This window comes from Halichoerus grypus, chromosome X (assembly GCF_964656455.1).
Source record: "Halichoerus grypus chromosome X, mHalGry1.hap1.1, whole genome shotgun sequence".
Lineage (NCBI taxonomy): Eukaryota > Metazoa > Chordata > Mammalia > Carnivora > Phocidae > Halichoerus > Halichoerus grypus.
The window spans coordinates 118088990-118114835 of NC_135727.1; the positions used below are offsets into that span (position 1 = coordinate 118088990).

Below are 25846 nucleotides of genomic sequence, written 5' to 3' on the forward strand. Positions count from 1 at the left end.
GCCACAGCCAGCTAAAACTTGCACCCAGATAAAAATGGAAATTCTATTCCTGAGGAAAAAGAGGAATCGGGTGACAACTAGCAGTCTGCCAGTGGACTTCTGATTTCACACACTAGAAACTGACTTTGGAAAATTTAAGCAAGAGGAGAATTTACTGGATGGCTATTGGGCAATTCAGATATTCGATAGGCTGAGTCGAGGGTCAAGCTCTGAAAGGGAGCAAATGATCTATGCAGAACACTATCATCAACCCAACCCTCAGAGCTGCCAACACCACCAGACTCTAAATGATGCCACCGATGCTATGTATACTTTCTCAAATGTCCCTGCAGCTTGGCATCATCCTTTCTAGAATTGTGCTGTTTGATACGGTAGTTAGTACATGTGGTTAGTGGTACCATATTGTCCAGTGCAGATATAGAACATTTCCATCATTGCAGAAAAATTCATTGGACAGTGCGAGTCTAGACTCAAAGTCCTGGACCAAGGCATCCAGTTTGCCAAGCCTTAGCCATAAACTATTATGTGCCTACCTCTTGGCCATCAGGAGTACTCCCCACACCAAGATGCAATAGAACTTCCTCAAAATAGGGAGGAGGTGTGGATGCCCGGCAGCTAAAAAAGCAGTAAATGTCCTCTGTACACTTACTGACAGTGTGATCTTGGGCTAACTACTTTTCTAGCCGCAATTTTTTTTTACATTTGTACAATAGAAATAATGATAACTGCCTCTTAGGATTGTTATGGAGATAAAAAGATAAGATATGAAAATTACCAGGACCATCTGCATTAATAGAGTCTTAGATATAATAACAACCAAATGCAGTGCATGGTCTATGATTGGACCCTGCTTTGAACAACCAGCTGCAAAAGACATTTGGGAGACAATTGGGGGAAATTTTAATAGAGAATAAGTGTTAGATAATATTAGGAAATTATTGTTAATTTTGTTAGGTGTGATGATGGCATTGTGATCATGTAGGACATGATAAAGGCTTTAAGGGTCAAATATTATTATGTATGTAATTCTAAATATAAAAAATAGATGACAGAAATATGACAAAATGTGCATTGTTAAATCTAGATGATAGGTAAATGGGCATTATTCTCCTTTTTCTCTCTTATTTCTGACATTTAAAAAAATAATTTAATAAAATAATTTAATAAGGAGGAAAGAAAAGTACCATGGCCATAATAGGAATTCAATAAATGTGAATTTCTTTTCTTCTCTTCGTAGTCTTAGGGGCCTTAGAGTCTTCTCAAAATGTCTGGAATGCTTCCCATACTTTTCCCAGCCAACCCGCCCTACTTTTCCCAAGGCTACCTGCTTAAAGGCTTCTTGCCCTTTCTGTGACAACACACTCTCTCTATCTTAGGGGACCTTTGAATACAAGGAGTAGTTTGCCCAGTAATGGGGGGATCCTTGCAAAGAGGCACTTGTCCACAGCACTGATACAGGATGCAAAGCCTTTCCCCTTGTACCAGAGCAGGGGTTCAAAGAGAGAAAAATCAGTATACTGGTGCTCATTTTCATATTTGTCAGATCAGCCCCCTTTCCCTAGTGTTGGGAAAGAGGAGGATGTGACAGCCAGTTTTTCATTTTAGTTGATCCACTTATTTAGTGAATGTAGAGGACCAAGGTATGGAGATTTGGAGGGTTTGAGTCATCTCACAAAGATCAATAGTGGGAGGCATGCAGATGGACCTAGAATGGATCACTTGATTTTCTCTCTGAGGGGTCTTTTTTTTTTTTTAAAGATTTTATTTATTCACTTGAGACACAGAGATAACAGAGAGAGAGAGAGAGCATGAGCAGGGAGAGAGGCAGAGGGAGAGGGAGAAGCAGGCTCCCCGCTGAGCCAGGAGCCCGACGTGGGCCTCGATCCCAGGACCCTGGGATCACGACCTGAGCCGAAGGCAGACGCTTAACCATCTGAGCCACCCAGGTGCCCCCTCTGAGGGGTCTTGAGAAATGACTTACCAAAAACATGGGTTGTGAGGCCTGTGGCAAACGAACAGCAAGCTACGATGGCTAAATAATGTCTTCCTGTAGTGTTGAAGAAACAACAGCTTCCCTGTGTGTGTGAGATCAAGGCAAGTGGCCAAGGTCACCAGTGCCCACTTCTAAAGGCAAACTAACTTACTGTACAGGACTTGTCTTTAGGGACCATGTGCTAAAATATCAGCTTTGTACACAAGAAGCAAGCATCTTGAGGCCCATAGCTATTTTTAACGTTAGAGATGGTAAAATAGTGACTACATAAGAAAGCCCAGTTTTATATTTGGTGCAGTAAGTGAAACAATGAGTAATGGCATTTTTTTTCAACCAGATTTCCACCTAAAACAGTATGTTTCAAAGTTTAACAATTGGTGTATATGTGTGCATATGTGTGTGTGTTAGGCGTAGGAGGAGTGCTCTGAGTGACTCTCTCACTGCATTGCGGCTCTATCCTGGATACAAAAAATATAAAACAGCTTTCAAGTCATTTCTGGTCAAGTGGTTGGAGAGATTTCCAAAGGCTTCCACAACATTAGCTCCTAAAATAAAAAATAATCCAGGCCTAGACCAGAGCAGGAAGCCTTAAATTGCAAGCAGTAGGTGTGTGGGGGAATGCCCTGAGGGTAGATATCAATAGCAACACATAACAATACTGGGAATGCTGATCCGAGGACCCATTTATCAAGCCAAGATCTTCACAGTGGCTGAAGTGGTCTTATATCAGAGGTGTCTCTGACTTCTTGCTAAAGTAAATCCTCTTCAGAAAAGAGCTCCTCTAATTTAGACCTACAGGATTCCCACAGCTTAAAATCAAGCAATCAGCTTGCAATATAGTAAGACAAGCCACCATGAACCAGAGGCTGCATAAATAACATATAATAGATTCAAATCTCCACAGTGATTGGAGATATAGGAATTTTCAGTTACAGGATACAGAACAACTATGTATGAAATGTTTAAAGATGTAAAAGATGCAATCACACAGATGAGTAGGCAACAATAGGCTAGCAGAAATAACTAGAAATATTTTTTAATAGAACTTCTATAAATAAAAATATAATTATTGAACAAAAACCCATATGGACTGGTTAAACAGTAGATTAAATCCAGCTGAAGAGAGGATTAGAAATTACCCAAAATGCAGCACAAAGAGGGAAGGAGATAGAAACCATGAGCGAGAGATTAAGTGATTGGAGTCCACAATGAGAAGGTCAAACATAAATCTAATTGGAGTTTCAGAATTAGGGGAGAAAGAGATTTGAAGAGATAGTGGTATGACTCTTCCAACACTGATGAAAAACATCCCAGAATCACAACATATACCAAAAAAGATATTTTCAGAAGAGGAAATTTGTGTCTAAACACCTCATAATTCAACTGCAGAACACTAACTGCCAAGAGATCTTAAAAGGGGTCAGAGAGAAAAAATGGATCATCCTTAAAGGAATGACAGTTAGACTAAGAGTTGCCTTCAACAGCAATGGAAATCAGAAGACTGTGGAATAATATTTTTCAATTGTTGAGAGAAAATAACTTAGAGCTTAGAATTGTGTACTCAGAAAACCACATTTTAGGAAGGAGGGTAAAATTAATATGTTTACAAATACACCAAAACGAGGGATTTACTATCAAAAGATCTTCATGAAAGGAACATCTTCTAAAAGATGTGCTTCAGAAAGAAGGAAAATGATGTCGGAAGGATGATCTGAGATGCCAAAAGGAATGGTGAGCAACCTGGCTGGCTCAGTAGGAGGAGCATGTGACTCTTGATCTTGGGGTTGAGTTCCAGCTCCACATTGGGTGTAGAGATTACTAAAAAAATAAACTTTAAAAAAACCATATATGCATGTGAACAAATATGTAAAAATGTAAAATCATACAAATATGATCAAATAATATTTGGGAAAAAAGGAATGCTAATGTCAAATTATAGAGTTAAGAAAAATGACAAAAATAAAATATTGGACAAGAATCATATGCAAGTCAGGAAGGGGAGATCAGAGTTAAAATCTCCTAAGATATTGGGGCACCTGGGTGGCTAAGTTGGTTAAGCATCTGACTCTTGGTTTCAGCTCAGATCATGATCTCAGGGTCGTAAGATCGAGCCCCTCATTGAGCCCCATATCGAGCCCCATGTTGGGCTCCACGCTCAGCATGGAGTCTGCTTGTCCCTCTCCCTCTGCTCCTCCCCCCACTCGCATTCTCCCTCTCTCTCAAATAAATAAGTAAAATCGTTAAAAAAATCTCCTACGATCCTTAAGAGTATTATTAGAGAACAAGTGTTGGCAAATGTTTTCTATAAAGGGGCAGCTAGTAAATATTCTAAGTTTTGCAGACCATACAGTCCCTGTCGTGAATACGAAACTCTGCCATCATAGGGTGAAGGTAGCCATGGATGGTACACAAGTGAAGGAACAAGCCTATGGTCCAGTAAAACTTTATTCACAATGACTGGTGGTGGGCAGATTTGATCATTGGGCCATAGTCTGCCAACCCTCTTTCTAGAGGAATGTTAAAATATTATTAATTTTTTCACTTTGTAAGTTAAATATACATGATAAAATTTCAAGGGTGATCACTAAGTAAGTAAAAATAGAGTCTATAAAACCCAAATAAGTAAAAAGGAACAATGAAATAAAGAAACAAATACACCCACAAACAGACAATAAACCACAAACAATCCGACCAATAGCAAGAAATGGGAAAGCAAAAGAACCACAGAAAAAGCAGGACAAATAAAAAATAAAAAAACAAGATAGCAAACCAAGTCCAAATATAATAATTGCTATTACTCACCAAATATGCTAGTGAATTAACTGGCCAATTAAAAAAGCAGAAATTATCAGACGGGATTTAAAAAAAAAATGTAGCTATATGTCCATTACAAAAATCACACTTAAGGCACAAGAATGCAGAAAGGCAGAAAGTAACAGAATAATAATAATAAAAAAGGCACACAGGCAATTACTAACCCAAAGAAAGCTACATTGAGGAATACAGACCTTAAGATAAAAAGCATTATCAGGGTTAGAAGGGGTCACTAGATCATTATAAAAGATTCAGTTCCTCAGAAAGATGAAACAATTCTAAACTTGTATGCACCTAATAAAATAGACCAAAATGTGTAAATATTGGCAGGAGAACAGTCCTTTGGGAGATGCTGGGAGTAGGTGATGACTTTAGGAGCTTAATGAGATTGAGCACTTAAGTAACCGGAGTCATAAAGTCATGTGCTTCCTATCCTTAAAAGTAGAGCCACACCCCAAGATAGAGTAGTGTTAAGACCACCTAACACCATGAAAAGGAGTGTGCGTGCGTGCGTGTGTGTGTGTGTGTGTGTGTGTGTTTTAAACTTAATTAATTAGAGAAATTCCCAGAGGGATGTGTGTGTGTATGGGGGGAGTGCTAGTGGATTCCGATTTACATAATAGCCCAGAGGCTGGCTGGAATCCATTATGAGATTCCATGCACATGTGCCCTGGAAAAAATGAGCAGAGGGGAGAGACCATATGGCCAGCAGAACCAGAAAGCTAGTGTGATCGGTTCACAAAGGTAATGCTCGCCCTACACACAAAGGAGATCCATCCTAGCTTCATTTATTTCAGAGAACGGTGACTGGCCAGCTAAGGTAGACATTAGGAACACTGGGAAGAATCCTGTAGGGGAAAAAAACCCAGTCAAAACACAATTCTGAGGTCATTAATCATCATCCGCTTCATCTCCATCAATCAGTCAGTTCAGGCTGCAGAGCGGTGTACATAATACCGAGAGAAAGGAGTCAGTGAAAACACAGAAAACATGCCCATCTCTTCATATACTGATGAATCTCTGAAAAGGTTGAGTTCAGGACTGATGAAGGCTCAGAGCTCTGAGCATGCCAAGGGCTGAGTCCATTATGAAATAGGGGGTCTGGGAAGGCTGAGGGAAACTCACTAAACATGGCTGTCCTGAGTTACCAAGGAGGTGACAGAGACGTGCGGCTGAGTGGGTGTGGAAAGTAGGGTGCTTTAGGCTTTTGGTTGCCATGGAAGTAGTGAGGTGTCTTGCTTCTCTTCCTTTGACCTTCCACCCCCTCCCCCAAATCTATTCCCCACTTCTCCCTGCCTTGCTCTGCACCTGGGAAGCTGAGCCCTGCAATGGCATCATCTGGGCTCACTTGCTGGCCAGCTTCCGTAGAGCCTGAGCAATGGGAGACCCTGGCAGGAAGGTGGAAGAGAGGAAGAGAAAGCAGTGAAGGTCTTTTTCTTCCTTGCTCTCTCTCTGCTGTTGCAGTGCATCCCTTCAGGACTCTCGAAGCTCCAAAGACCCTTTGGCTATAAACAACCTTACCTTAATGATAATGGCTGGCATTTATTGGGTGCTTACTATGTTCCAGTGCTTACTCTAACCCAGCACAGTATATAGGTGAACTTGCTGAATCCTCCCAACAACCCCATGAGGTAGGTACTCTATTTACAGATGGATAGCTGCGACACAGAAAGGTTAGCTGACTTGCTCAAAGTCCATCAGTTACTAGGTGCAGAGCTGGGATTTCAACCCAGGCTGTTTGGCTCAAGAGTCTGTGTTCTTAAGCTCTAATAGAAGCCATGTATGTAATTTTTTTCTACTAGTCCTATTAAAAAATGAGAAATGAAACAAGTAAAATTAATTTTAGTAATATATTTTTATAAACCCAATATATCCAAAATATCATTTCAACATGTCATCAAATATTTTAGAAATGAAGATATTTCGCATTCTTTATTTTGGTATGAAGTCTTTTAAAATCTGGTGTGTACTTTATACTTACCACCCATCTCATTTCCGACACTGAATGTTCCTTGGGAATACTTGATCTGTATTTAGATTTCTTAAAATTTACACTCGAAAACGTAAGTTAACGTACTGAAGTCATTCCAACGTATCCAACAGTTTTCCAATAACTGAATAGTGATTTTTAATTTTTAAATTCTTAATAAGCTTTTTATATTAGAATAATTTTACATTTACAGAAAAGTTGCAAAGATGGTACATAGGTTGCCATATACAAACCACACATTTCCCGATCGTTAGTATCTTAGGTTCCTGTGGGATACCTGTCACAACTCGGAAGACAGCATAGAGACAGTGCTAGTAACTAACTCCAGTTTTTCTTTGGATTTCACCAGTTTTTCCACAAATGCTCTTATTCTGTTCCAGGATCCAATCCAGAAAACTACACTGTATTTATTCATGTATCCTTAGTCTCTTTTGGTCTGCAGTAGCTTCTTACCCTTTCCTTGTTTCTTGTGACTTTGACAGTTTTGAGGAGTGCTGGTTGGGTGTTTTGAAGAACGTCCACCAATTGAGGTTTGGCTGATATTTTCCTCATGGTGAGACTGGGGTGATGGGTTTGGGGGAGGAAAACTACAGAGGTGAAGTACTTTTCCCATTGCATCATATCAATGGCATGTGATATTGACAGGACTTATGACTGGTGATCTTGACTTTGATCATCTGGCTGAGGTCATGTTTGCCAGATTTCTGCACCCTAAGGTACTTTTTTCTCCCTTTCCATACTCTTTTCCTTGGAAACAAGTCACTGAGCACAGCCTACACTTAAGGATGGTGGGGGAAGGGGGTGCAGATTAAGCTCCAAGTATCAGTTTTAAATTGAAATTTATTAGAATTAAATACAAACGTAGTTCTTCAGTCATACTAAGCATATTTCAAGTGGCTCGTGGCTACCGTATTGGATAGTGCAGCACTGTACATTACCACAATTCAGTGTTTGAGGCAAGAGGCAGCTGGCGAGGAGGTAAGGTACTGACAAAGATGCTGATGGGCCTGAGTTAATGGGAAGGAGGATCAGAGATGAAGAGAGAATTCATGAAGCATAAGAGAAGGCCAAGGACAAAAGATAAGTTAATGAGAAGCATTAAGACAAGGGGTAGGGGCATGTGTGTGTGTGTGTGTGTGTGTGTGTGTGTGTGTGTGTGTAGAAAGGGGGGAGGGTAGGAATGGAGAGATGTTCCAGAGAATGTACAACTTAACTGTGTGCTTAAACTGAGCCCTGGATTTTGGTTAAAAAGTTTGAACTTACGGGGCACCTGGGTGGCGCAGTCGTTAAGCGTCTGCCTTCAGCTCAGGTCATGATCCCAGGGTCCTGGGATCGAGCCCTGAGTCAGGCTCCCCGCTCAGCGGGAAGCCTGCTTCTCCCTCTCCCACTCCCCACTTCTTGTGTTCCCTCTCTTGCTGTCTCTCTCTCTGTCAAATAAATAAATAAAATCTTTAAAAAAAAAAGTTTGAACTTACAAATCTGGGCTTATGTTTCAACTGTGCCATTTCTTAGCTCTCTGATGATCTTGGGTGAGCCACAAATCCTCTAAGCTTGTTTTCTCATCCGTAAAATGGGTAGGTACTAGTACTTACCTCATGGGGACATTGCAAGGATCAAAGGATATTTGTGTTTCAAAGGGCTTCATAATCTTTGCCGTAATCTACAAATGGAAAGGCGTGGGATGGTGTTGATGGGACATGAAAATTAGCTGTTCTGTTGGTAAATTGAGGTGTATTGGTTCCTCTTTTGCCCATCCCAACCCCCAGATCCAGTCTCTCTGCCCCATTCTGTGCCTCGGGAACTTACACACTGCCATCACCAGTCTCCACGGCCACCTGGCATCCAGCTGGGCCTGGCCAATGTGAAACAGCAGCAGGGAGCTCTGATTGGCAGGAGAAAAAGCCTTGCTCTTTCTCTGGTTTGGCAGCCTGTCTCCAGTAGTGTCTACAGCCCTCCAGGATGACAGCTCCCATGAGGAGATCCCTCCTTCATGGCTCCAATTCTCACCAAGCTCCAGTAACACCGTTTCCTTCCCTCACTCCTTCAGCCCTAGGAGTGGCAACAGCTCCCCATTCTTGCTGATTCCTGAGGGCCTCGCCATCTTGGTTTGCTCCCCTAACCCTGCCCATACTTTAGTGTGTTGTTCTCTCTCTGGTTTTCATTTAAATCATCTGGTATGAATTCTCTGTCCTGTTTGGCCCCTGACTCTGGTGAAGATGGTAAGGAAGAGAATGTTGAGAGTGACATACAGGGCCAGCTGAAGGAGATGAGAGCGTGAGGCGATGGCCCCACTGCAAGGACTGTAGTGACCAAACTGGGGAGGAATCAGGCTCTGAACAAACACAATGTCAGTGAAATCAGAAGTGAAAAGACACATGGGAGTACAGCTGTACAGAAAGGCACGGAAGATGCCAGCGGTGTGGCTGAGACAGAGAACAGAGAAGGAGAAGAGTTAAAGGTTACATCGAAATTTCCATGCCAAGTACACCAAGAAGACAGCCAGACCTTGAGAGCCAAAGCAGAAGGTACTACCCATGATGATGAAAACATCAAGAGGCTGTGCTTGGTTTTGAAAAGAGTGCAGATATTGGATTCATACAAGTGTGATCCTGGTTCCACAACGGACTAGCTGTGGATCCTTGGGAGATTTAACTTGCCTCTCTGTGCTTGATTTCTCATGCAGAAAATGAGGTAGAGCTGTAGGATTTAGATAAAACCCATTTTTTTTTTCATTCATTCATAGTCCACGATTATTTTTTGAGCAACTGTCATGTGCCAGACACTATTCTAGGCCCAGCAGTAAATGAGATAGATAAGGTCCCTCCTCTTATGGAACATTCTAGTGAGAACAGACAATGAACAAATGAGGCATCTTAAGTCCGGTTCCCTGGAAACAGATTGTGATGGAGACCTGCATACAGAAAGCTTATTATGGATGCTCTTGGGGATGACACTGGTAGGCAAGTGAGGGAAGAGAGACTGAGCAAAGACTGGTGGGGAGAGGTGGGGGATACAGAGGCTTCAGCCCACCCCACAGAAGCTCTGGGACCAACATAGCCCTTCAGAGTTGCCCCCAGGCAAGGCAAGCATGTGGGCCTTTATACCCCCACTTTGACAGTCACAAAATGCAGGCTGCCCCAGGGGAGGGGTGTGATCAATGGACAATTCTTGAAGGGACGCTTAGCTGAGAACACCCAGCAGCCATCAATTCCCACTACCTGGAGGAATGAGAACCATAGTCCTGAAAAGAGGATCTGGAGAGCACAACAAAGCATCTGTTACATAAATAAGTAACTGAACAGGATAATTCCAGGTAGTGAGAGGTGCTACGATGACAACAGAACTGGTGATAGATGGGGGAATGGGGCACTTTATATTAGATGAGGTGCTCAGAGAAGGCCGTGGCACATCGTAGCTGCTCAAGAATTGGTTTCGGGCGCCTGGGTGGCTCAGTTGGTTAAGCGACTGCCTTCGGCTCAGGTCATGATCCTGGAGTCCCGGGATCGAGTCCCGCATCAGGCTCCCTGCTCGGCAGGGAGTCTGCTTCTCCCCCTGACCCTCCCCCCTCTCATGTGCTCTCTCTCTCTCAAATAAATAAATAAAATCTTTAAAAAAAAAAAAAAAAAAGAATTGGTTTCATTGCCCTTCCTTTTCTTTTGTTGGGACCGGTGGACACATGGGTATCAACCCATCATGAGAAATATGTGGTGCTACTTCTCTGGATGAGGCGGACCCCTAGATGCTGTGGAGGTTGCAGAAAAGTAAGACAGGGTCTCTGCTCCCGAGGAGCTTGCCGTGTAGTAGAGGAAGATAAGGGATATAGAAAATTAGCAAGCAATGCCAGGTGGCCTACCGCTACTGTCGACAGGTGGTACAAACAAGGATAGAAGTGCCAGATCCTTTTAGCCTAGGTGGAATTTCACAGGTGGAAAAGAGTCAGAGGTGTAGTTTTGGTCAAGAAGAGTAACTGGAGCAAAAACCAATCTGGGAATGGGCATGGAGTGTCCGAGTGTTTCACCTGTGGGCTGGGATCGGCAGAGCAAGGCTGTTGTCCTTGTGCATTGGCCTGTGATGTTTTTCTAAAGCATTATTGGGTTTGTCCAAAGGTAGAAGATCACTAAAACCCATTTCTTAGACACATGAGATCTTGGTGTGTGCTGGCTGTGTGGGAGAGGAATGACAGACTGGGACCAGGCAGTTCCAGAGGCTTCTTGGTAAGGAGTAAAGTTAAGTCTGAGGGTTTGAGTCCAGGCAACTATGAGAATGGTGGTCCCACTGGTGTAGGTGGGACTTGCAGGCAAGTGGACTATGGGATCAGATTCCCTGAGAGAGTCTGGGAATGAGAGGTAGTTCAGGAATAATATCTGTGGAGCTAATGCCTTGAAACCAGGAAGGAGAGTGAGAAGTCCACAAGTGAACTTACAAGAAAGGAATGGAAGGCTAGAAAGCTCTGAGAGGCATATCTCCAGCACTTAGACGATGGGTCCTGTGCTACTACAAGACTACTACAGTCTTGGTCCTTGAAAACAGATATCCTAAGGCCTTTTCAGAAGATAAGGATGGTCAGCAAGACCCACAGGCATCCGGAAGAAAGAGAAATGGCAGCAGTTTCAGAGCCTTCACCCTGGTACATTTTCTGTCTCCTTGGTTTGAAAGACTTTGTTGGCAGCAGGGGTCTGTGCATTCCAAGGGTTTGAACTTGAAGGGGATGTCATTTTTGTTAACCTTTAACCAAGAAGGCAGTCAGGGAGGAGATAAATGATCTGCTCAAAGAGGAATAGTGGTTGCATTCAAAGAGGGAATAGGAGATTACTGAGGCGCTACTGTGAACGACCCCGCGACCCTTCTCTTCATTGGAGGATTGATGGAGAAAAGGCTCTCCCCACTTTTTCTCCAGGCGTTAAAGGCAAAGTCCCAGGAGTACTAAGGAAAAGATGACAGGACACCTTGAAAAATTAAGAAGGCTATGAATCAACTGAACAAGGAGGCATTTACCCAAGACTTCTAAAGCAACTAAAGAAAATGTATTAACCTTCTAATGAAAATATTGTTATCCAATTCATCATTGGAAACAGCTCTTTGGGTAACTGCTACATTCACCATTTTAGGAAGTTGCTTAGTGGGATCCAAGCTCTTGGGATTTCGTCTACAATGCCTACCTGTTGTTGGTCAAGATGCAGTGACAGATTTAGATGAAAAGGAATAGAATTTTGTCTCACAGTTTTGAAGTGTGCTTCGGACAACAGTTGAAAGTGTTAAGTCAGAAGCTGCTCTAACATGGTAGACACTAAGACATAGTGATCTGAGTGGCTGGTTTAGACTCTTCAAAGATCACCATAGGTGGGGGCGGGTAGTGGAGGCCAGAGGACTGGGGAGAAATAGAATGGCAGACTGGCAAGTCCTTAAAAAGCATAAAACTGAATGAGGTCACTAGTCTAGTTAACAGTACTGTACCAATATCACTTTCCTGGTTTTGCTGTCCTACTACCATCACATTAGATGTCCCATTGGGAGAAGCTGGGTGAAGGGTACGTGGGGCTCTACGTACTGTTACTGCAACTTCCCATGAGTCTATAATTTCAAACAAAATGTATAAAAGAAGTCGTGTGGTGGGGTAGGTGAGAACAATCCTCATGAACTATAATGAGTATTTATGTGGCTCTTTACAGTTTTTAACACTTTCACATACGTTATCTCATTTGCACCTCCCGATGGCACCGTTATGTAGCAAAGGTGTACTAGTATCCCTATTTTATGGATGAAGAAACTGAGGCTCAGAGAGGGAAAGTAACTCACCTGTGGTCACAGAGAGCAAATTGCCAAGGCAAGGCTCAAAATCCCATCTTTGAGTTCCAAATGCCACGATTGCCTGAGTCCGAGTCCATCTGGCCTTTGTTGGGTCGCACAGACACAGACCCTGAGATGAGGATTTAAGGGCAAGAAGCTTATTTGGGAGGTGATCTGAAGCTCCAGTAGGAGAGCAGGGTAGCACGGCGGGAAAGAGTACATGCTGGAGCATATTTCCTGTGCGGGCAGTTGGGGCTCACTCCTGCTGGGGGAGCTCTGGGAACTATGTCCATAGCACATGCCTTGGGGTTATACCCAACTAAGGGGTGAGGAAGCTGGCGTATTTACCTCCCAGTCCATCCTGTATCGAGTGAGGCCAGTGCTCTTGGGGTGCTCATTCCATGGCTCCTCTAGATGACTCCATTCTCAGGCCAAGAGAAAACCTCAGGCAGCGAATTGAAGACACTGCTTGAAGTTGCATATTTACTGGAAATGTTAACGCACAGGGGACGAGGGCAGGGTCCTCACCAGCAGTGACTGTCCCTTGATTCTATCTAGCACCCTCACTCTAAGCCTTCTGCCACTCAGACTTTTCCCTCTCATCCTAGAATACTCTCCAGCCACAGGTGCACGCCCCCACACACATCCAGATAGGCTGGAACAAGGCAGGGAGGGCTGCCCTTACCTCGCTTGTTGGGCCCGGGAGTCAGCATCTAGCAAAAAAGGCGTGTGTGCATGTGCGTACATGGAGCTTAGATGTGTGCACCTCTGTGTCTTTTGGCACATCTCCGTTGTGATGAGCCACCAACTTCTTCCAAAAGCAATTTGAGGCCGAGGAGAAGGTATAAAATGCTGGTGTGCAGTGGGTCAGAGGTTAAGTCAAAAGTCAGAGGTTAGTTGGTGTTTTTCATTGTACCAATATAAGCATTTTATTTCGTTTGGTGGATACTACAGAGGAAGGTACTGGCATTCTGGAGAAATGGGCGGGCTACGTGGTTGCGCGGCGCAGGGTGGACACAGAGTCAGCCAAGGCCTTTCTCATGGTGCTTGCCACCCGCTAAAGAATCGATTGGCTCATTCCTTATTCATATGGTATTTCTTCTCCAGGGTCCACGCGGATATACTCTTCATCTCTGTGGGCTAATGTAATCATTATGTGCACACTCTAGAAATTAGTGCCATTTCCCCCTGCTTGTGCCTGAAATAGACATTTCAGACATTTATGACTCTCAGTCACTTTAATCCAGTCGTTTGCCCCAAGTATGTTCCCAATTAGAGCCATTTTGCTCTGTGGTTGATACCATGAAGTGGAACACATGTTCCGATCTTAAAAAAAAATCATTTAAATAGCAAAGGTATACTGTGTTTCCCTCTATTATAATAACTGAAAAGCAGCTGATGGAATCTTTCTCGACTGTTTACCCAACCATAAAAATTTGACCCTTGAATTAAAATCTTAAAAATATCCAGGGGATGTAATGCCTTGAAATACGGAGCATTTTTTTTGTCTCTATAAAACTTCCACAGCTTTAATCCATTATATCTTCACAGGTTTTTTCGTATTTAAAAGCTGCCATAAGGTTGTGATACCAAGTCATGAATAATAAAGTAGTGTTCAGTTTTGGTACATGTAACATCATTTTGTTTCCCAATTTAGTATCAATTCCTTCTAAATCACAGCCAGATTCTTGCATTAATACTATCACATTTTGTAAGCCTACATATGAACAAACCTAAAACCACTTTAACCTAGAAAATGCATTTGGATTTATCCATATTTTGAGTCCATGCTTTTTTGTGCTCTTCAAACTTTTTTTTTTTTTCCTCGCCCGTTTTCTCATCATAAACTGGAACCCACATCTACTGACAGCCTGATGCGCTTCCATTCGGTCTGCCTCCTTTTCAAGGGGCTGGCAGTTTAAGAGGGCCTGTCTCTTGGTACTGGGCTCACCCGGAGCCCATTAGAGTTTCCCAGCTCTAAGACCTGAGGTGCAGATCTGCCCCCCATTACAAACTAAAATTTCTCTCGAATCTGTGAACAGAGGGGAAGTGGGTGCAAGCAGTGCTCAGCAGGCTCAGGCACTGGGAGAGTTACGCTGCTCTGCTAGGAGCATAGCGGCGTAGACGCTTGGCTCTGGTGGTTTCTCAGTCACTTACTGCCCAGTGGGTGCCCCTGAGTAACTGAACACACAGCGAATAATGAAAGGGTGAGCAGACGCACTGGGAAATGGCAGAGGCTACAATATAATTATGAGCAAGTATTAAGCAATATCAGCAGAGCCTACCATTTAACTTCATTTAATTTTAGAAAGTAACTTGGCATCTGATATGACAATTTTGGCTTTGCCAAGAAAGGGCGATTCAAAAACAACCCGGTTGTCAACCATTGGAATCATTTCATCAAAGAAAAGCCATTTGAATTGTCAAAAGGTGCCAGAGGTAAAGCATCTATCAGTGCCCATAAATATAGCAATGCCCTAGGAAATGTGGGTCTTTGTCTCAGTGGGACCCCGGTTCGTGGAGAAAGGGATGAGTGAGACCTACTGTCTTAGGGGAAAGTAGAGACTACACCCCAACCTCCGCGTTTTGATTGGGGGTTCTCTACCTGGGAAACTATAATGAGTTCCTGGTGAACACAGCATTTTGTCTTAATCCAGAGACAGAGGTCCTCTTAAATTGCCAGCACTTTGCAAAAGCCTCTTTATTTGGAATTTTTATGAATTACTTTTTTTTTTTTTTGAGGTATAGCTCACGGGACAGTGCACAAATACGGAGTGTACAGTTTAATGAATGTTTACCTATGTCTACACCCATGTGACTTCATCAGATCAAGATGTAGAACATTTGCAGAGCCCCACGAGTCTCACTCCTGCCCCGCTTAACCACTACCCCCGGGTAAGCACTATTCTGACCTCTAGCGCCGTAAAGTGGAATTGCTGGATTATAGGGTATATGCGTGTTTAGTTTTAATAGCTACCGCCAAAGCTTTTGCAAAAGTATTGAACCAATTTATAATCCTAACCAATTCCTTTTTGTTTGCCCAGATTTTCTGTTGTTAGCACTGCAAATGCTCCACAGCTCTTCTCTTGCTGGTGCTTGACCTAACCCATGACAAGTTTTCATTCCCCCCTGGGTGTTTAATGGTGTATAAGCCAGTGTGGCTGTCACTTGTCATTTGCTTGTGGCGGCAACCGCGGAATGAGCGATATGGTGACACGCTATGGCTTCACAGTTACCGTGGATATGACTGTGGATTTCATGGTAAGTTTCCACAAGACAAAACAAGGTCATCTTGGTAAATCTCAACAAATCATGACCTGAGTCATTACTTTCTGAGACCCCAAAGCCTAAAATACTTCTTCTGCCTCCCAGGCAAGGAAATGCACTCTTCTCAAAGGGCTTCTAAGAGCTGTTTGGAAAAGAGTGGATATTAAAACCTAGGAGTGTGAGAGGAAGCCAGGGGTTTTGCCAATGGGAGTGTCATCATTCAGGCCTCATTTCCAATCTAAACCAGCTGATGGTGTCCCTTTACATTTTTTCTTTCTTTTTCAAAATTATAATGGGGCTTACATTTTTTTGTTTCAGTTTTATTCACTTAGTCTTGGAAAAATGTGTACCTTTAAAGATCTGGGCACAGCTGACAGAGGGTGTATGACACAAATATTCTGTTTGGTATTCATGTCATAGACTATTCGTGCCATTTGTTTAGAATTTGGTTTTATTTTAAACATTACTCAAAAAAAAAAAAAAAAAGAGCAAAAACACCAAGTGGCAGTTTATCTGATCCACTGAAAATGTTGCATTTAATCTAATCCTTCTCCAGGGATTTAGAAATGAAATAAATATATAACTGCCTACCAGAGAACACCTCTACATTTTCTTGCCACCAACCAAGCTAAGAATGCATGCCCAGTGACAGGAAATGTTGTCTGGGGGATTGCTTTATGAACAGCCAGCGAAAGGAGGATATAAAAAGGGGAATGTAAATGAAGCAAGATTGACCAAATATAGATAATTGGTGAAGCTAAGTGATGGGCGCAGGGGGTTCATCCTACTGTTTTCTCTACATTTTGGGCTTTGTTTCTCACAATAAAAAATTTAAAAATGATATCAACAATAACAAAAGCATTCAAGTTAATAATTAATGGGTATAGAACTTTAGAAAGAGCAGAATTTTAAAAATAATTTATGGAAATATGAATGTGGACTGGTATTGTAGTTATCTTTAAAAATAATCCTTCTTATCTTTTAGAGATATGCCCAGAAATCTTTATGGATGAAATGACATGATAGTTGGTTTTTACTTAGGAAATGGGTGAGATTGGCCATGGGTAAATGGTTGTTGCTGGATGACAGAGCTATGGGGGTTCATACACTGCTCGAGCTATCTTTGTGTACATTCAGAAATAATGTAAAAAGTAATTTATGCATACACATTCAAGGAAAACAGATTAGTACCAGGTGATTGCAGATTTGTTCGTCTCTTCATACTCAGGTTATGAAAAGCTTACAGTATAATGTCTTTATGAAACCAGCTATCATATAAAGCACCTCTGAAATTATTTTCTCGTTTGGGGAATGCATTAAAACCAATAAAGATTCAAAGTGCAAGTCCAAACAAAAAGGTAATCATGGGGCTCAGATAAACGTCACCCAGCGGACCGACAAATTCCCATGGTTCCAAGGTTACCAGTGCAAAGGTGCTTGCGAGTAGGGCTCTAGGGCTTCTGTGCCTCTGTGGCGGGTCCGTCGTATCACCAGTCAGTGGGCTAGAGAGGGCAGGGCTGGGACACAGCTTCCCCAGCGCTGCCTCTTCTAAACATTTACAGACCATCTTACAAGGACTAAGTTTTTCTGAGGCAGTGTCAGAACGTATGGTGTGACACGTGCACCACGTGGAAACCACGGGGCTGAACACTGCGGTATGTGCCATGGTTAGGGACACTGGCTCAAAAGCCAGAGCCAGAACCTCCAGGTTTAAATCTGGAGCTGTGTGACCTTGGGCAAGTTATTCAACCTCTCTGTGCGCCAGCTTCCTCATCTTTAAAACAGGAGTGGTGGTAATAATACTCTGTCTCATGGGATTATTGTGAGACATAACCAAGGTTAAGTCTGTAGAACAGTGCCTGTTATAGTCATTATTATCGTTATTTGTTAGTGGGTCTGTCCTAAAACATCCTGTTTAGGGAGCAGCAGGCAAATGTGCGCATGATCGATAATCACGCTTCCCATTCTATTCTACCCGCAGACCCCCTAACCAGAGAGGAAGGGATGTTCACTGCAAGGAACTCTGGGAGTATATTCTGAAGGGATCCTGTTGCAAGTACAAGGGTTAGTATTTTAGCTTAAAATTCCCACAGATTTTTGCATCCTGCACCATAGTATAGGTATGTTTGTTCTATTATAGAAATAATGCGACTCACCCTATAATTTTTTTGCATAGAATTGAGGGTCAAGAGAGATGCTTCGTGTTCATCCCACGGTTTTCCTGATCCTCTGGATATGCCTCTCAGTTCAAGAAGCTGCTACACACAGAGCCATTTGCTTTAGCGAAATTCCCAGATCTTCCTCCCCGACAATCTGGTGTACTTCTCCTTCATAGCACCTTCTGTTCTCCAGGGAGCACTGCCTAGCTTTACCTCATGGGCTTTTATGGTCAGGATATCAGGTCACGTCTCCTGTCCTCATTTTCATTGGCTCCTCTGTGACTGTTGACTCAGTTCTTTTTGAAACTCACTCAGTTGGTTTCTGGGACATCACGAGGCCTCAGGATCTCTTCCTGCAGCTCTGGCCTCTTCTTCTGCATCTCTTTTGCAGGATCATCTTTTTTTTCCATTCAGCTTCCTTTTTTTTTTTTTTTTTTTTTTAAAGATTTTATTCATTTGAGACACAGAGATACAGAGAGAGAGCACGAGCAGGGCGAGAGGCAGAGGGAGAGGGAGAAGCAGGCTCCCGGCCGAGCCAGGAGCCGGACGTGGGGCTCGATCCCAGGACCCTGGGATCATGACCCGAGCCGAAGGCAGATGCTTAACCATCTGAGCCACCCAGGCACCCCTTTCCATTCAGCTTCTAAGTGTCATGCTCCCCAGGATTTTGACATCAGTTCTAGGTTCTCGTTCTATATGTCCTCTCAGGGTGACCTCACTAATACCCAACCCTCAGTTTCCACCTATAGAGAACATTCTGGTCTTTGCCTGCTCATTAGCTCTTTCCCTAACTGCTAGTACCAGGATTTCTCTTTCCTGGAGGAGCACACTTGTGGGTTTTATGGAGCTGACCCTGTCCCACTCATTGCCACAGGTTTGGGTTCATGACCCAGGCATGGTCAATCAGAATGTTCCAACTCCAGGTTACAGGGCTTGGTTCAAGAATGGACATGTAATCCCCAATGAATCAATCATAGTGTTTATGGAGATTTTCTGCTGGAGCTATCAGAAAACAAAAACCAAAACAAATCTCTGCTGAGTTGTTGAATGACGAGATGTTAAATGGGGACTTTGGGGTTGCCAGAGGCCATCCTGCCCAAAAGAGTCCAAGAAATTAATTAAAAGAGAGACAGAAATCCAGTACTGTCATTTAAAACCCTGTATCTAGCTATGCCTAAAGCTGAAGAAACAACCCCAGGGCTGTTTGGTGTCTTCAGCCATGGATTCCCTTTTTCTCCTTGCACTAGTTTGTATTGGTTTTCTTGTCACTTGCATCCACCCATATGCTGATGACTCCCAAATCCACACCCATGGCCAAGGCTTCTCTCCTGAGCAACAGACTCATAGAAATAACTTGCAATTAAACAACCCCCATACAGACGTTCCGTAAGGATATCTCAAACACAACAGGTTATTTGCTAAATATAATCACATTATAAATTTATATTTACTTGTTAGTGTTTTAGAATTTTCCACCAGAATGTAAACTCTGTGAGGACAGGAACTTTGCTTGTTTATTCATTGTTGTATCTGCAGCACCTAGAGGAACACAGATAGTAGATGTTCAATAAATATTTGTTAAATGAATGAAACAAAAGAATTTTCCTTGACTCCTTTCATAATATCAAATAACATGTTCAGTCAGTTACTAAGTCTTAGAGTTTTGACTCATGAGCATCTCAGATCTCATATCTGATCCCCTCACAGTACCCCACTGCTTACTTCAAGCCCAAATTGCTTCTTGCCTAGACCATGACAAAAGTCTCCTGACTCCTGTACGGCTTCCAGCTACCCTCTACACAATTACCAGGCTCTTTCTAAGTTGGAAACCAGTTTCTATTACACCTTTGCTTAAAATATAACAGTGATTTCTGGCTCAAATCCTGGCTCCCGCCTCCCTCTCACGGCTCATCTCTTGGCTCTCTTGGCATTCAGCTATTGCCCAACGAAGAGGGACTCACTTGGGGTCTCTCAAATTCACCAGCATGTTTCTTGCTTCTGCATCTTTGCACATGCTTTGGTCTCCTCCAACGCTTCTCTTTTCACCTCCCTGATTACCTTGCAGAACTCTCGTCCTGTCCTTCAGAAAGCCTTCTCTGGTCTCTCTCCCCATTCTGATTGGAAGTCCCTGCTATGTTCACAACGCTCCCTGCGCACCCCTTTGTGTACTAAGGCAGTTATGACACAGACTATTTTGGTGCTGATTAGTATCTATATTTTACTTTCCTCTTGGCAGATAGCTAGACTACATTTCCCAGGCTCCTATGCAGTTAGGAGTGACCATGTGACTAAGTCTTAACCAATGGAATGTGGGCAGAAGTGATGTGTCTCACTTCTAGGCCTAGCCCATTAAAACCTCTCACATATGGTCCTCCCTCTTCTTCCCCTCAATTGAGTAGAGAGAACTTAGGGTGTATGGGAGGGAGGAGCCACAACATGTGTAGGGCCACTGTACAACTCTGCAACTTGGGCCACCCAGGGGTCAAAACTGGGAAATAAGAGGGGGAAAAAAAAAAACCCCAGGAAATATGCCACCATACTGACTTCTTTGACTTGCTTTCCCCATCTGTCTGCTATTATTTGCTTTGCAGAGTCTTCTGTCAGTTGTTGCTGTTGTTGTTGTATCCTGTCTGGAGTTCTCAGATGCAATCAGTAGGGGCTGATCCATCTTGGCTAGCACCCCCTCTATCACCTTGTTTTTGTAGCCTATTCCTGAATACCTGGCTCATAGTGGGACTTTAACACTGGTTTGCTAGGTGGACTAATTAATTATCCATAAAATCAACTATGGCCTCCTCTTTACCAGAACAGTATTTCTTGTTCTTAGCTTTACAATTTATGTAAGCGTGAAAATGTTTGAAACGGTTCTTGGGAGGACTGCTGATGTGATTAAGGATAGCAAATGGATGTTCCAAAGAGAGGTTACACCGTGTGCTATTACTTAACTTTCCTGGTGGGAAAAGAATGAGTGGTGATAATTTTGCATACAAATGTTCAGATTACCAAGGGATGGAATTTTGCAGATCGCTTTTTTAGAAACTGAATACGGCTTGTTTCTTATATCTTATGTATCCATATTAAGCTGAGGGTGAGAAATCTATATTCATAGGTGTGCACTGAGAATTTAATTTGTAAATTTTTGATTCCCCAAGCAATAACATTTACAACTCTTTATTCTTATTGATTATAAACAAATATATCACTCAGTTAACACATACTTGTTAAGACCTCCTACATGCAATGTTCAACAAGGGTGCAAAGTGTAAGAATTAGCTCCTGTTTAAAAGAATAGTGATAGAGTTCACTGGTGAGAACTTGACAGTTTACAAAGCACTTCTACTCTTCTTGCCTAAATTCTCCTCACAGTGTCCCAGTGAGGTGGGTTTTAGTCCTGTTTGACGGTCTACAGAGGCTCAGAAAGTTTGAGGAATCTGTCCCTGATCACATCATAATGGCAGAATTGAGTCTTTTACCCCAGTCTTCTAGTTCCAATTTCTGTTCCTTTGTCATTATACCTCAGTCCAGCTGGGGCATGAACTATCCCATCCACAAACAGTTATCCAATGGTTCAAGGCAGATTATGACAAATGCCAACTGAATGATCAAATGCAGCAGGGAACACACTTTCCTACCTCCCCTTACTAACTGTTGTTAGGAAAGACAACATTCTAGAAAGGTGGCATTCTAGAAAGGGCACTGTTGGCCTGACCGGCTCACTCAGCCCTAAACTCATGGTTTAGTCTTCTTACCGATACTGATGAGGTTATGTTATTCAGGATGTAATAAATAAAGAGCATGGAAAAGGCTGAGAGAATACCTGGGCCCAAAGTGTGAGACATAGCCATCTTTAAGTAAAATTCTGCCTATTGCAAACTACAAATAACACGCACAGTGGTTCCATATTCCCTGTCAGTCATTCCTCACCAGGGAACTGTGGAAAATGTTAGCTGCTCAGTTTTTCCTTTGTACGCAATAAAGTGTATTTTGAGAATTTAGATATCAAAGATGTGCAGAAGGCTGGGTGTTATATGCAACTGATGAATCATTGAACACTACATCTAAAACTAATGATGTACTATGTGTTGGCTAATTGAATTTAAATAAAAAAAAATAAAGATGTGCAGAAGGAAGACTAATCCTGGGTGAGAGGAAATGGAAGATTACCTGCAAAGGGACCAGAGGGATGATTTTCAGGTGATGGAAATGTTCTGTAGCTTGTTTTGGGTGGCGGGTATTCAAATGCCTAAAACTCATAGGAAAGGAACCTTTAAGGTCTGTGTGTTTTATTGTATGTTCATTATATCTCAGGTTTGTTTTTTTTAAACGTGGAAAAGAGCATACAGTTTCTCAAAATTCTTTGAGGGGTATGTTAGCAAAAAGTCTGATAGCCATTGTTCTGGGGCGTACATGGAACAGATCTCTTGTTTTTCAAGCTTCTTATTTTTTCTTTTGATTTCTCAGATCCATGTAGCTTGAGTGTAAAGTAAATGATCAATAACATGTCACATTATTTGTATTTTTTGATTGTTAGCTTTAATGTTTTTCTCATAGCCACCTTGGATTTTTATGCCAAAGAGCATTCTCCAACAGAATAGAAGAGAAAGGTAGGGAAGAAAATTAATTAGGGAGAAGGTCGATCTTCAGATAATTTGGCGAATGGATATATTTTCCTGTTTGTCTTTGTAATTGCTCCCTCCCAGAACCTCTTTTTTAGAGGAAGAATGGAGTGATGAAAGTCACTTTCCATGTAAATGGAGCCCCCAGATTGATGATCCGGTTTTAAAGAATTGCTCTCAAATTCCATATGAATTTAGAAGGGAAAATGCCCCGGCGCATAGACATTTGCATGAATCAGTGAACGGATGCAGTGGGTCTCACTGAATGGAGATGCTCAGTACTGACAGTTTTATCCCTGACCTGGCTCTGGTTATCATTTCTCTGCAACTCGCCCATTCCGCTAGGCCATAAAAACCTTAATAACCAGCTGAATGTTCTTGCAAAGAGGGCATGAAGCCCCAGGCTTCTTTAATCTTCTGGCGCAGTGGAGACAAGTGATGAGGTGGCCTGTTCTTCCGGGAATATTTCTGTCGTGTAGCCACTTCTCGCACGTGCTACACAGCGTCAAGAGATTTTGTCAGTCCTTCATATTTTGTGTATCTGGTCTCCGCTCCGTAAGGCCATCTGATTGTTCTCTCATGCTTGAGATGGTCTCTGGGCTTTAAGAACTGGGAGCCAAATCTGAGAATTCCACTGAGCTGCAGGAGTCAGGAAATTTGGGGTTTTCTTCCTTTTCTTATAGGTCAGCTGTAATGACCGGAGCCAAAATGGCACCTTGGCAGGGAGGGACATCAGTTACTTCATTTTCCTCTTTGCAGGTGTGGCAGTGATCAAAGGAATGAAGGGACGATGGGCTCACTTAGAACAGTCTGAATACTAATCCTTCAGGGCCCAGCAACAGCAACACCTCTGGTTTGGAGAGCTCGTTTTCTTGCACTCAGTAACACTACCACTCATCCTCAGAAGCGGCTTCTCCACCAGTGTCACCTTTTGGTCACTTAGTTCCTGATTTTTTTTTACTTGTTTGATCAGTATTCACAGCTTCTCCTTTTACCCCAGCACCTAACTGCTCTAATACCGACTCATTTACAACCCACACATCATGCCGAGTGCCTGAAACGGTGGCAGGACCTGGCTCCTTCTCTAGGAGTTCTGCATTGACGTGGTGAGGTAGGCAGTATAGATACCATCCTCTTTGGCTCTTTTCCTGGACTTGGAACTTTCCTCTGCACATTGCTTCAGTTGGTCTTGGCTCAGAATATCTATGCTCACGACAAGATTCCTCCTTAGCTTACCACAGAGAGGGCTTGGATATTTCACAGAGAAGTTCTGATGCCCAAGTGGTTCACCCGAAAGATCACCACAGGCTACCAAGGGCTGCTTCCCTATTATGTGCTAGCCTACATAATGTGTGGCCGCTCGAACAGTGCACATTTCACCTCTGCACCTGCCACCGGCAAAAATCTTCAAAAGCAGCAGTTTTATTTTACCTGTTGTACAGATAAAATCAATCTGACTGATTTGGTCTGGGGAGAACCCGCAAGCACGATCAGATATTGAACAGTGGGCGGAAGCTTTTAAGGGATGTCCTTTTGGCACTGAAGAAATTGCAGTCTGTTGACCAAAACTTACAGTGATTCCGTGGCTCGCTATGCCTCAGCTGAATCTGGAAAATGTCAGTCACGGGTCCTAAGGCCTCAGCAGCATTTTGAAACAAATAGTAGCTGAGGATTTTTAAGAGACACTTTCTGCCCTGAAACAATCTCTGTGCTCTTCTGTCCTCTGTTGAATAGTGTCTCCCCTGCTCCTCCAAGTTCGTGTCCACCTGGGATCTCAGAAGGTGACCTTATTTGGAAATCGGGTCTTTGCAGATCTAATTAGTTAAGAGGGGTCCATCCTGGAGTAGGATGGGCCCTGATGCAATGACTGGTGTCCTTACAAGCAGAAGAGAGGACAGAGAGAGACACACAGAAGTCCCTGTGATGATGGAGGCAGAGATGAGGGTGCTGTGTCTCTGAGCCCAGGGAACACCGAGGATTGCTGGTCACCACCAGAAGCCAGGAAGAGGCGAAGAAGGATCTTTCCCTAGAGGCTCCAGAGGGAGCGTGACTCTGCCAACAATGTGAGCTTGGACTACTGGCCTCCGGAACTGTGAAGGAAGGCATTTCTGTTGTTTTAAGCCACCCAGTGACTAGTAGTCTGTCACAGCAGCCATAGGAAATCCATACATCTTCTTTCTCTGTCCACGCTCTGCATCATTTGCAAATTCTTCCATGTGAGTCTCACACCAGTGAGAAGAATCTTATCATTGTGCTTCAGTGTAGTGATTCCGAAGCCAGATTACTCGCATTTGAATCTTGATCCTGCCACTTATTAGCTGTGTGACCTTGAGCAACTTCTTCCACTGCTCTGTTCCTCAGCTTTCCTGCCTGCCAAATGGGGATTAAATGAATGAATGAATGAATAATGTTAAGGGCTTAGAACAGTGCCTGGCACATAGGAAATGTTATTTGCTGTTTGGGATATGAAAAAAAAAGTGTCTGTTGGTTTGACATGGCCATGTGGAAATGGGAATGGTTCCATAGACAAGGAATTAGGACAGGAGCTTGACCTTCAGAAATCTGGTAAGGCTGGTCAAAGGCAGGTGGGAGAAAGAGTGCTAGCAAAGGCTTGCCGGAGGTGTGAGGGAAGAAGGGGGTAGCAAGATTCTGTTAGAGTAGGACTCCCCACTCTTTTCTCCCTGATGGTCAACGGTGAAACATACTATTTGCATACACATGGGGTCATTGAGGCTGCTTATGGTTGCACCCTGGAGGTCACCAACCAAGCTTCGAAGAGCCGAGGGGAGGCAATACCTTGGCACATCTGCAAGCCATTCCCAGAGCCTGTGGGGAGCTCAGGGTTTGAGTAGGACTTCTTAAATTCAAATGTGCATCAAAATGCAGATTCTGACTCAGTAGGTCTATGGACTACTCTTTGCCTCAAACTCCTTTCTACCCCAAGTGTGATTTATAAACCAACAACATCAGCACCCTGAGAGCTGGTTAGAAATGCTGAATCTCTGGTCCTCCCACCCCCACTCCAAACCTACTGAATCAGAATCTGCATTTTAATCAGGTTCTTAGCTGATTGAGATGCACTTTAGCATTGAGAAGCACTGATTAGAAGACTTAGCGCAGCTTGCCAGACGGGAGGGTCTAGCCACCTTGTTCTCAGACCCAACTGTACGTTCGATCCTTGAGGGCGCTTTAAAAAACCCTGATGTCCATGGTGTGCCTG

General features: G+C 43.0%; 2 pseudogenes; both read right to left on the reverse strand.

Moving 5' to 3' along the window:
- LOC118547068 (heterogeneous nuclear ribonucleoprotein C pseudogene) overlaps nt 1-22963 on the reverse strand; it is a 60267-nt pseudogene extending 37304 nt beyond the window's left edge.
- A 4-nt stretch (nt 22964-22967) lies between these two features.
- LOC118553446 (protein Mdm4 pseudogene) lies at nt 22968-23801 on the reverse strand (annotated as a pseudogene).
- Nucleotides 23802-25846: the final 2045 nt, after the last annotated feature.